Genomic DNA, 13188 nt, shown 5'->3' on the forward strand with positions numbered 1-13188 from the left:
ATTTTCCTACAGGTACTCAGACCGCGATACAACCCTGCCACTCGGGGGGGGAGCGACTGTACACGGCCGCGTTTAAGGGGTTAAGAGCCTGTTGGCGGCTCCACAACAAACTCGGAAGAAATAAAAGAATTGTTGTCTAATGCATGGTTTCATCAAAATTTTAATATCAGATGCCTGAATAATACTGCTGATATAACTAACACACCCAGTTTAGAAAATGCCTCATGTTCATATACTAATACTATGCTTGTTAATAAACCAAACCATCACTCATAAGATGTTATCATATAACTGTTACTTATCCACAGTTATTTTTATTTTTGCTTTTCTTACAACACTCAGCATTCATCATTGTGAGCATATGTTTTATTTGAAGCAGCAGAAGCACCTTACCAAATCAGTTCTTCCTTTTCCTGATAGTCTGTTGTATTTTTCTTAATATTTCTGGGGTGGTAAACGAATGTTTCATGTGAAATCTGTTTCCCTGTTGTTTTTAGCTATGTTCCGCTGTGTCAACTCATTTGACTCATCAGCATGATGGCGGAAGAGACTGTCCTAACCTATGTGTTTAACTAAACTTAACCTAATCTAACTTCACTGTACCTAATAATTTAACCTAACCTAACCTAGCATCCAGTTGGGAAGCTAGGAAATGAAAACCACCTTTGAGTACATTGAGTACGACGGACACAAAACGTGATAATAAAAACGATATGAAATTTTTCGGCAGGAAAAGGTAATTTACCACCCTGCCTGGAGGGATATGAACTGACCTGGTATGGTCCTCCTACTGCTTCAAGTAAAGCATATGTTTACCTTCATTCCAATGTTTCAAGTAGGCCATGTCTACAGTTAGTTAGCACCTTCATTCCGATGAAGTTTCTTATTCTTTATTTTTATTGCCTTCAGACGAATTTCTTCATTCCTAAATATATTGGCAAGATTTGTGTGATGTGGGTTTTCCAGACAAACCATTCACCACATTCTAATTTATGGATATTCTCAACATATGGAAGGTGCTAGGTGAGGTGTGTTTTCTTTCCAACAATTAACTACATCCATGTTCTGGCCACCCAGAATACCAACCTTGCCACATCAACAGGGGCAGATGTTCCCAAAGTTACCATAAGCCATTTGGAGGGACTGAAATCTAAAGGTGCTTTTAGTTCGGGCCCAAACCAAGCTCGGGCTTGAAAGTTAGGGACAATCGTGAAAATGGCCCCTCATCAGTATCCAAAATTTGATGTTCTTCTGTTAAAACCTTAGGCCATGCATAACAACTTTACTAAGAGCTGCTTACCCTGTGGAACACCCCTTGGAGGTCTCACCATGATTATAATTTGGTGCAAAATGAAGCTCTTGCCCTTGTGCAAAAATTGTGTTCCCTGGTAAAATACTTGCTGTGCCTAAAGTTTTGGGTGGGATAACAGGTCGCTGCTGCCCCCATGGGGGTGGCTATCTATGGTCCCACCCTCCTTGAAACCTGGCCAAAGGGAAGATTCACTATTGTGCAAAACTTTGTTTTTCTAAGACTCCCTGGATCCTATTATTTAAGAAAGTACCGTAACTCAGCGAATGAGTGAGTAACACGTGACACAGACAAGCATCATATCTGGCCACTCCTGTTGGTAGCATGGAGGGTGGAGGAATGAGAGACAACATATTACTGTACACAACCTATCCCACTATGTTACAGGGGTTGGCGCCGGCAAGGGCATGCGGCCAGAAAACTTTGCCCACGCTACCTAGTGGTGGACTTCCGGGGGAAGGCATGACGGGGGTTCCGCCGGCATAGATCATGGGTCCAGGGCGAGATGGGGCTAGAGCCTGTGCTAGAGGGTACAGGGCATTGCAGTTCCCAGGCTGCCGCTTCTGCCCAACAGAGTGGGGCCCGAACCTGGGAGTAGCGCCCCAGGAGGCAGCCCTATCACTGGATGTATACTGGCAGGATAGTTGCAGTGCCAAGGTACACTGGGAGGGTGTCCCTGCAGCTGTCCTGGCAGGGTGCCCCGAGGCTACTAACACAGCCACTGGCAAGCTGGTGGGCTAGGGGTCCCAGATCCATTGCCTGGACCTGGGACTATGCAGTGAGTAGGGCCTATGGTATGTCTATCCCCTTTTATCAATACTGACTATGACAAAACACAAGAATAAGTTTCAAAGCAAGCCTGAGGACGGTAAATCACCCAGGGGGATGAGGGTGGATTCATGGAATGTGGGAAGTTTGAGGGGAACAGCGGGGGAAGTCATTGAGGCATTCAGTAGGAGATGGGTGGATGTGGCGTGTTTGTAGGAAGTCCGGTACAGGGGTGGATCAGCCAGAAAGATTGTTGGGAAGGACTGTTACTATAAGTTGTTTTGGCAGGGGGGAACAGACGGATATGGGGGTGTTGGTGTGATAGTTGTGGAAAAATGGGTGGAATGTTATGAATGTTTTGAGAGTAAGCGATAGGATATTGGTAGTGAAAATTCTATTCGGTAGAAAGATAGCTGCAATTATATCGGCATATGCTCCAAAGGCAGGATTGGATGAAGCAGAGAAAGAAAGATTTGGGGATGATTTAATACGTTTAGTAGGTGGTATGCAGGATGAGATAGTGGTTTTGGAAGGGGACTTAAATGGTCATGTAGGTAGAGCAGCACAAGGTTATGAAGGAGAATATGGGGGATATGCGTATGATATAAGGAATGCGGAAGGGGAAAGGATACTCAAGTTTCTCAAGTTTGGGGAGGAAACGGACATGATTGTGTGCAACACATATTTTAGGAGAAGACAGAGTAGGTTAATTATGTATGAGTCTGGAGGAAACAGCAGTCAGATAGATTATTTTCTGGTTAGGAGGGCTGATAGGAGGTTAGTGAGGGATATTAAAGTTATAGGAAGTGAGGAGTGTGTGCAGCAGCACAAACTATTGATTTGTGATATGGTGCTTGACCCGCGCCGTCCCGGCGACGTGAATTAACGCGGCAACATTGCAAGGTCCCTAATTTGCACAATTTTCAATTTTCGCGAGTGATTTCGCAAGTGATTTTTGGCACGTATACACGGGACACCTTCCTCTATTCCTCTACAAGATGCCAAGCAGGAACAATGCCTTACACCGCATAGCCTCTCCCCCCCCCCCTGCATGCCATTGTCTCGGCAATTCACCTGTTACCAGTGACCTGGCCAATAGACATTCAGGGCCAGAGTGATTCCCCAATCGATGACAATGTGGAGGACAAAGTCTACATAGCATTAGAGGAAGAAACAGTCAGAAATGATGATCAGGTAATGTGGGAAAAAAATAGGCATGAATGGTGATGAGCTAATGAGTAAAACAATGTTTATAATGCCTATATTACTGTTTGAAAACCAATATACTCTTGTACTACATATAAATTCGCACCAAGTAAATAAATAAATACTCTTTATGAGTGGATAAAATAGTTAACCTCCCACAGAACTCATTTTCTTTGGTGCCAGCCTGTTAGAAAACCCAGTCAGGTAAGGAAGTACTCGTACCTAAATCCGGTATTTTAAACCTCAGGTGAGCGATTTCTCTATGAATTTTCGATGTTTCTCACCAAAAGTGGATGTTTGAGCCAAAAAAAAAAAAAAAAAAAAAAAAAAAAAAAAAGGTCCAAAAACGTCGGGATGGGGCGGGTTAAAGAACGAGTGATGAAAAAGAGGACTTGTGTACCTAGGAGGAAAATATGGAAACTGAAAAACCTAGTAGTAAGAGATGCCTTCTATAGCAAGATGAGGAGAGTGGTGGCTGAACAGGGAGCTGTAGACAGAGGCGTTAATGAACAGTACAGAGCCCTCAAGAACAATCTCTTGAGAGTTACTGATGTAACATGCGGTTGGACAAGAGGACCACCAAGACATCAAGTAACTTCGTGGTGGGATGAGGGTGTAGAAGCAGCAGTTAAGGAGAATAGAAAGCTTTTCCGGGAATGGAAAAAGGGTGGTAGCAAGGAGGAATACTTGGCTGCCAAGCATAGGGCTAGAAGAGAGGTATACAGGGCGAAGTCACAGAGACTTTTACTTGATAACCTAAATCATGGGGAAATGAAAAATATGATATTTAAGGTGGCAAATCAGATGATGAGGGATAATCGGGATATTATAAGTGACCAGTGTGTGAAGAATGATGAAGGAAGAGTAGTGGTGAACAGTGAGGATATTAAAGATCCATGGAGAGAGCATTATAACCAGTTGTTGAATGCAGAGTTTGACTGGGACATGGAAGGTTCGGAGCCAGCAGATCCAGTGTTTGGCCCTTGGCCTTTGATTGATGCTGCTACTGTGAGTGAGGCAATAGGCAGGATGAAGGTGGGGAAGGCAGCAGGTGTGTCTGGGCTGACTGCCGAAATGTTGAAGGCCTCTGGAGATATAGGGGTGTGGTTAGTCACTGACCTGATAAATATGATTATTTATGAGTGTGTTGTCCCAGATGATTGGCTGAAGAGTGTAACTGTAAATGTGTATAAAGGGAAGGGTGATGCACTGGAAAGAGGAAATTATAGAGGTATAAAGCTTTTGGATCTGATAATGAAGGTAATGGAGAGAGTTTTAGATGGTATGATTAGAGAAAGAGTGAATATTGATGAGATGCAGTTTGGGTTTATGCAAGGTAGGGGGACCACTGATTCCATACTCATTGTTCGACAGCTTCAGGAAAAATATATTGGTAGGAGAAAGGATCCGTATTTTGTTTTTGTTGATTTGGAAAAGGCCTTTGACAGAGTCCCTAGAGAGGTGGTGAAGTGGGCAATGAGAAAGCTTGGCTTGGAGGAGTGGCTGGTTAGGGTGGTTATGGCTATGTATGTGGGTGTTCACACCCCAGGTAAGAGTAAATGGAGATTTGAGTGATGAGTTTTCCGTGAATGTTGGTGTGCATCAGGGGTCTGTTTTGGGTCTCATGTTGTTTATCACGGTACTTGAAGCCCTCACACGTGACATTAGGAACAGACTCCCGTGGGAGATGTTGTATCCTGATGATTTGGTGTTGATTGCAGAGAACGAAAGGGAGGCAGAGGAAAGATTTAGGTAGTGGAGAGATGGTATGGGGCACAAGGGCTTAAGGGTAAATGCAGATAAAACAAAAATGATGATATCTAGGGTTGGTGGCAGTTCTCTCAAAGACGAGGGAGAGTGGCCATGTGCTGTTTGCCATGAGGGCGTGAGAAGTAATTCCACCTTGTGTGGTGTTTGTGATAAATAGGTGCACAAGAGATGTAGTGGTATCAGAGGTAGACCGCGAGATAATGCTGATTTTATGTGTGTGGTGTGTCGGGGAGAGCATGTGGAGATTGTCAGGCATGAAAGGATTGAACTTGCTGGTGAATCTCTTGAGTGTGTGGAAGAGTTTTGTTATTTGGGAGACATGTTGTGTGCTGGAGATGGTGCTGGAGCTAGAACCTCTGTGGCTAGGGTGAGAAGTGACTGGATGAAGTTCAGGGAGCTTCTGCCTCTCCTGACATTGAAAGGACTCTCCCTACATGCTAAAGGGTCTTTGTATGCAGCATGTATTAGGAGTGTAATGCTGTATGGCAGTGGGACCTGGGCAGTAAAGGAGGAGGATATTCGCCAGCTCAGATGTACAGAAATGACAATGATTAGGTGGATGTGTAGTGCGTCCCTGCGTGCAAGGTCCAGGGGGGCTGGGTTTACAATGGAAGAGTTGAGAGGTAGGATGGGACTGGAGTGTATTGGTGTTGTGATGAGGAGAGGTAAATTGAGATGGTTTGGACATGTGGAGAGGATGGGGGATGATAATTGGGTGAGGAAGGTGAGAAGTGTTAATATTGGGGGTGGGGTTATGAGGGGTAGACCGAGAAAGACATGGGATGAGGTCATTAAGTATGACCTCAGGGTTAAGGGACTGAACAGGGAGGCTGCAATGGATCATGCAGCATGGACAGCCGCCATTAGGTGACCAAGGCCGACGCATGCAAGCATGTTGGAGCCTTTAAAAACAAATAAACTAGTTTTCATGTATCTTACTGATGTTTAAAGGGGACAAGACATGCAAATACTGGCATACCCCAGTTTAACAATCTAATTGGTTAGGTAAAACCCCATCGTTAGGCAGGGTATCGTATATCGGGGTACTTTTAACATGTATTTCAATATGGACTGTTTACAAGCCATGGGTTTCCCCCCAAACCATGTCCAAAACCCACCCAGATGAGCCCAAAGACAAGTTTAAAGGCAATCTAAATGGCCTAAGAGCTGTCAAGGAAGCTAACCTAAGCCTAACACCTGTAAATAACTCACTAAAACCAACAAATCATATCTGAATATCATCAAATATGTCTGGAAAAATTCAAGCTTAGTAAACTGTTCCCCAAAATGACAATGTCCACCCCACCTATGGCTACAACACATTAATCAAAGTCTAAAAACAGTTTATAAATCAACCTAAACACACAATTTGTCTAAAATATCATCAAAATTGGTAAGAAAAATCAAAACCCATCGTTAAACTGGGGTTTGGCCATCATCAGGTGGGGTATGGTGCAGTTTCTACCCCCATCGTTAAGCCGGGATATCGCATCTAAGGGTATCGTATATCAAGGCATTACTGTATAGTCATGAAAATACATATCTCTAGCCTCAAGCAAACCTTGCAAACAAATGCCTGGACAGTCTACTGTACTGTACATAAATTTTCTCTATGTCCCTGTATTTTCCTTAGCTACACAACAACCACAGTCTTAATTTTTATTAAATTTACAATACAGACAATGACGTACATCAGGGAGGGGGAAGTGAGCTGGAGGGGAGGGCAGACAAATGGTGGGTGACAGAGTGACTTGGAGGAGTTTTGTCTGGGGCCATCCTATGCGGGTATAGGACGCCGGGCTACAAATAAATACGAGGGGTGATTAGAAAGAAATGAGAGTGAGTCCATAAACTTTTATTAGCATGAAGAAATATCAAACTATGACTCACATTCCTTCAAAGTACTCCCCTCCAACCTCTATGCAGCGTTCCATTCTCTTTCTCCACTTCATGAAGCAAGCGTGGTACTCTGAAGACGGTATACTTTGGAGTTCTGAATTGACGGTCCGTGCCAAGTCTTGGATGCGATGAAATTGCTTCCCAGCGATGGCAGATTTAATTTTTGGAAACAACCAAAAGTCACGGGGAGCCAGGTCAGGGGAATAGGGTGGGTGGGGGAGCAGAGTTATACCTTGTTGTTCCAGGTACTTCGTAGTGAGGCGAGCTTTGTGGGGTGCAGCATTGTCGTGGTGCAGCAAAAGGCGAGACCGACGGCGGGTTCGTGCGGTGTTGGCCTTGTGTTCCAAGACTTGTGGAAGGACCTGGTCTGTGTAGTATTGGACTGTGATAGTGGACTTTTCAGGCATCACATCCACGCATATTGATCCTTGAGAATTGAAAAAGATGGTGAAAAGGCACTTCCGGCTGCGAAATCCTTCCTTCAAAATCTGAGGTCGAGGGTCTTCATCGCCCAACCACACCATGTTTGACTGCTTGTCACGGGTTGTGAAGAATGAAATCCAACACTCATCTCCAGTAGCAACATCTGAGAACCGTTTTGGACCATTTGGTTCAAATTCAGCAAGCCAGACATGACAAATCCTCACCCGTTCAGCCTTTTGCACATCAGTCAACAAATGGGGTATCCATCGACAACACTTCTTCCTCAGGTGTAATTGTTCATGCACGATGTCATATGCACTCCCATAACTGATATCAAGCTCAAGGCTAAGAACCTAAAGTTACAGTTGGATCCTCGTCAATGATGGACCGTGCACGGACAGTTGTTGCTTCGGTCACGGATGTCCGGGGCGTCCAGAGCGTTGTTCATCTTTCAATTCAGTTTTCCTGCTGTGAAAGCACGAATCCAGCGGGAAACAGTTTCCAGGGAAGGATTAGTGTCTGGATAAACTTGTAATAATTCCCCTCGAATCTCTGTTGCTTTCTTTCCCAGTTTCCACCTCGTAAAAATGTAGAACCTGCAGCCTTCTTTCGAGTAATCCATGTTTCTGGCCAGAGAGCAAAAACAAGAGTGAAGCATTCACTCACAACAATAAAACAAGAAAAGTCAGGCATATGGCGACAAGTTCAAACTCGTAAGGACAGGCAACTCTGCACTCTCCTTGCTCCCCTACCTCCCATCATTCAAGGTTTTCATGTTATAGCACGAACTGTCATTACTTTCTGATCACCCTTCGTACATAGTCCATCCATCCATCATCCAATCCTATGTCACCCCATAGAGGAACGTGGGAACCCGGGGCTAGGCACGTTGGTCCTGACATTTAAGATGAGAATGACCAGCCTCACTCATCCCTGAGTGACCTTACGTGAGCAATAAACTCCAACCACCCCTTGGATATAGACCTACATAGGCTCAATCAAATTGGAGCACCTTAATTACCCATTAACCCGTACAGCGTCGGCCGATTTGGCTTATATGTACACGCACAGCGTCGGGACTATGGAAAAAAATTTTATTGGCTACATGGGTCAGAAATGCTGAAAAAACATGAGTTTCATTCATGAAAACGTTCGTTTTCAACTCGAAGATTGTTTTTTTTTCCCCATGTCGGGCATTGCCAAAAATAACGTTTTTTTCCCCCATAGAGTTTTACAGCCCTTAGGTAATTCGGTCGCGGCTAGTCAACAACGATTTTCGTAAGCCTTATCCATTTACTACACATGTCTAAGATACCAAAATACTTACAATAGACTAAACTATTCACAAAATATACATATCTTGATATATTACATATTGTAGGCATAAAAATGTAACATAAAATGCAGATGAAAGGTATAGAAATTAGAGAAAAGTTACTGTAACAGAAAAGTAAGGTATTTGGAAAAAAGGAATACTAATAAATAGGTAAAAAAAACAAAACATGAGTTTCACAGATCAGGTCACTCAAATCCACAAGGAAATACAGTACTTTTTTTTTTTCGTATATAAGAATGCTTACTTTTCATTCCCATCCCGTAGACTTCAGAGATTTTACGTATATTTGGTGGGGGAAAATAAAAATGCAGTTATGACAATTCTAGGCTTACATTTTCGTATTCAATGCTTACATAAACAACCAAAACGCTTGAAGTTTTTTCATTCATCATTCATTGCCAGACGCCATGTATCCCAGACGGGGTGGCCAAGGGCTTAGAGTTAATTGTTTTACAGGGAGGGGCACTAATCCTCCACCAACCCCACTTGACACGTAGGGATGCCAACAGCATCTGGTGTTCCCAGGCGGTCACCCATCCAAGTACTAACCAGACCCAACGTTGCTTAACTTCGCTGATCGGACGGGAAGCGGTGTACTCAACACTTGAAGTACAGTATACTATTCAAAAAATGTACTGATTGTTATTAGGAGGTAAATACTCATCCTCACTATCACTATCCACTAATGATGCATCACTATCAGCATATACCACACTTTCACTCATCTTAGACGATACAGTATCGTCTAGAGCTTTGTCTATTTCTTCTTGGGAGAGACCGGAACGACGAGCTTGAGACATCTTGACAGCGTAAAAGCTCAACTCAGAGTGATGGCCTAGGTAGGCCAAGGAGGGGGTAAGGGAGGCCTGGAGGGGTCAGGTTGTACAGTGAGACAGCGGAATGAAACAATGGTGTTCATAGAAGGTCGCGTTCACACTGTCACGACATGTAAAGACTTACTACAAGTGCGCGAATATGAGGTGGTATATATACCACCGCGACGCTCTAGTCACTGGGAGCTCAGGTGGTATATATACCACCGCGACGCAGTACGGGTTAAACCACCAGGCGCTGTAATTTGGTTATATGGTTACCACCCAGCGTAGCAAATGGTTTCCTCGTGTACAGGAAACCATTTGGCTTGTCACTCAGTGTAGTCACCCACAGGCAGAAGGAAGAGAAAAGAATGAAGGAAACAAAGACAGAAGAGGGAGTGTAAAGTCACCTGTAGGCAGATGAAAGAGGAAAGAATGAAGGAAAGAAAGAAAGCCAGAAGAGGAAGGATGGAAGAGAGGAAAGGGGAGACACCCAATGCAGCACTACATCAAGTGAGTGAATGGTGAGAGCCCCCACCTACCACATATACATAGACAGACAATGAATAAATCAAAACAGCACTTGTACACACCATAAATCTTCAGATGAAGCATGTTTGTGGCTGGCCCTGGCTACATCTCAGACCTCTTATGTGTACAGTACATAATTGGTGTTTTATGAACTTCTCCACTGTCAGATAACTGAGGGATTACTGTATACATAATAATGCCACAAGGGCGTGGGAAGTAATTCCATCTAGTGCGGTGTGTGTGATAAATGGGTGCATAAGAGATGTAGTGGTATCAGAGGTAGACTGCGAGATAATGCTGATTTTATGTGTATGGCGTGTCGGGGTGAGCAGGAGGAGATTGTCAGACGTGAAAGGATTGAACTTGCTGGTGAATCTCTTGAGTGTGTGGAAGAGTTTTGTTATTTGGGAGACATGTTGTGTGCTGGAGGTGGGGCTGGAGCTAGCTCTGTGGCTAGGGTGAGAACTGGTTGGAAGAAGTTCAGGGAGCTCTTGCCTCTCCTGACATTGAGAGGACTCTCCCTACGTGCTAAGGGGTCTCTGTATGCAGCATGTGTTAGGAGTGTAATGCTGTATGGTAGTGAGACCTGGGCAGTACAGGAGGAGGATATTCGCCAGCTCAGACGTACAGAAATGACAATGATTAGGTGGATGTGCAGTGAATCCCTGCATCCAAGGCCTGGAGGGGCTGGGTTTACAATGGATGAGTTGAGAGGTAGGATGGGACTGGAGTGTATTGGTGTTGTGATGAGGAGAGGTAGATTGAGATGGTTTGGACATGTGGAGAGGATGGGGGATGATAATTGGGTGAGGAAGGTGAGAAGTGTTAATATTGAGGGTGGGGTTACGAGGGGTAGACCGAGAAAGACATGGGACGAGGACATTAAGTGTGACCTCAGGGTTAAGGGACTGAACAGGGAGGCTGCAATGGATCGTGCACCGTCGAGAGCCGCCATTAGGTGACCAAGGCCGACATTTGCAAGCATGCTGAAGCCTTTAAAAACGAAAACGAAATATATATATAAAGATATATATATATATATATATATATATATATATATATATATATATATATATATATATATATATATATATATATATATACATATATATATATATATATATATATATATATATATATATATATATATATATATATATATATATATATATATACAGTAATCCCGCATTTTTTGCGGATTTTTTGTCTACGGTTTTGCCCTCTCGCGGATTTTCTTAGCATTAATAAGTTCAACTAAAATATCCTTGAATATAGAGACAACAAAAAATTTGAAATTCCCACAGCTTCCAATTGTATGGCGCTGGTAAACTCACGCCACCCTCTGTCCCTACGGCCCCTCTGCCAGTGTTACCATATGTAGCATAATTTTATTCTTTTAGCATAATTTTGATCAAATTTTCGAGTCTGGAATATTTTTTAGCATATTAGAAGTTTTAGCATCATTCTAGCATAATTTAGAATGGAATGGAATATTTTTGGAATAATTTTATAAAAGCTACAAATGAGAGAGAGAGGGAGAGAGAGAGAGATAAGGTAAGAAGATGTTTGAATAGTTGGATTTACTTTCAGTTTTGGGCTTAGTTGGGTTGGATTGGGTTAGGTTAGGTTAGGTTAGGTTTTAGGTTAGGTTAGGTTTTAGGTTAAGTTTGGTTCGGTTTGGTTCGGTTAGGTTAGGTTAGGATAAGTTTGAGCTTTGTATTTTACCCATGAAACCTGGGTTTTTCCGATGGATTTTGGTATGATTCATTCGAGTTTCGGCTTCATTTCAGTCGGAAAAATCCATTTTCTGTGTTTCCCCCCCTCTCTATAACCGCCGATTCCCCAAAGATCCCCCATTATTGCAGGGGGGATGGGGGGGGGTCATATATCAAAATCTGGTTATTTCCGACGGAGAATGATGCTCAAAATGTTCGAATGAATCACATCAAAATCCATCAAACGTAAGTTTCGTTAGGAAAAAGCAGTATGGGCAGAAAACCGATATTTATCCTCTTACTGTATGTAGGTTCATTTTAATATTTTCATAATAAACAACTACATTAATTAATATGTGGCACGAATATGTATAGAATTTTATCATTTAGCTTCAAGTTAGCATAATTCATTTTATACTTGGAACAAATTTGCTCAATCTAGCATAATTTTTTCATTGCCCTAACATAATTTCGTTGTTTGGGTAACAACAACCTGCTCCCTACCCAGCATAATCGCCTCCAGTCTTACGCCCTGACTGCCTCACGTGTATGTTGTTCTTGTAAGCACTATGATATGAGCCTCTTGCCTCCCACTTGCTTTCCACATGGCCCCAGGACGTGAGCCAGCTTCTGCAAAGGCTAATAATACAATTGAAAAGAACTCCAAAGTGACAAAGCGATCAAGAAAAGTTATGACCTTAGCAGAGAAAATTGTGTTATTGGACAAGCTAAAGCTTTGATCGTGCGAGTGTGTGCTATCACCAGTTGATGCATCTTTTTATTTTGTACTGTTTTGTGAATAAATGTGTAGATAACTGTGTATTACAGTCTGATGTTTACGTTTTTCCTTCATAATGGAATATGTGCTTTCGATCTTGTAAGAAGGTATTTCGGGATGAGTATGGAGGTTTCGGGACAATTATGAGTCACAACAAACACAAAACAATTAGCCTTCATTATTGAAGAAATAGCTATAGGTGATATACTTAGAAATATAATTCAAAAAGGCAACTACAGCAAGGAAGAAACAAGTTAATTATTGACTAAAAGAGCGCTAATAAATAATATGTATCCAGAACCTAAACTTCTACTGAACATAGACTTTGCTGGATCCCCTTGAAATATAGTTATTTAAACCCTATTGATTAATTAATAAGTATATTGATAAAGAAGTATTGATTAGTATATTTATAGAATAATGGAGAATAGTCCAGGAATTAATTGTTCTGAGAGGGAATCGTCTATGTTTTGACATTAGAATTGTCTGACAGCAATGAATTGTCTCGCAATCAGTATGGACATGGACTTTGTGTGATGGGCAGCATGGTGGACACAAATTGTAAGATTCAATTGTTAATAGAGTATTCGCGGAATTGAACCCTAGCCGGGGTTACAAGAACGTAACTACCGCTATGA

The 13188-nt window shown here is 42.6% G+C and overlaps 1 protein-coding gene and 1 pseudogene across 2 annotated transcripts in view; both read right to left on the bottom strand.

The window, feature by feature from the left end:
* The window catches only part of LOC145402140 (serine hydroxymethyltransferase-like), a 155219-nt gene that overhangs the window by 40982 nt on the left and 101049 nt on the right, over positions 1–13188 (bottom strand). The window lies entirely within an intron of this gene.
* On the bottom strand, positions 9212–9331 carry LOC145402472 (5S ribosomal RNA; annotated as a pseudogene).

The sequence above is a fragment of the Coenobita brevimanus genome, chromosome 57, assembly GCF_032717465.1.
Source record: "Coenobita brevimanus isolate Jiangsu-jjx chromosome 57, ASM3271746v2, whole genome shotgun sequence".
NCBI lineage: Eukaryota > Metazoa > Arthropoda > Malacostraca > Decapoda > Coenobitidae > Coenobita > Coenobita brevimanus.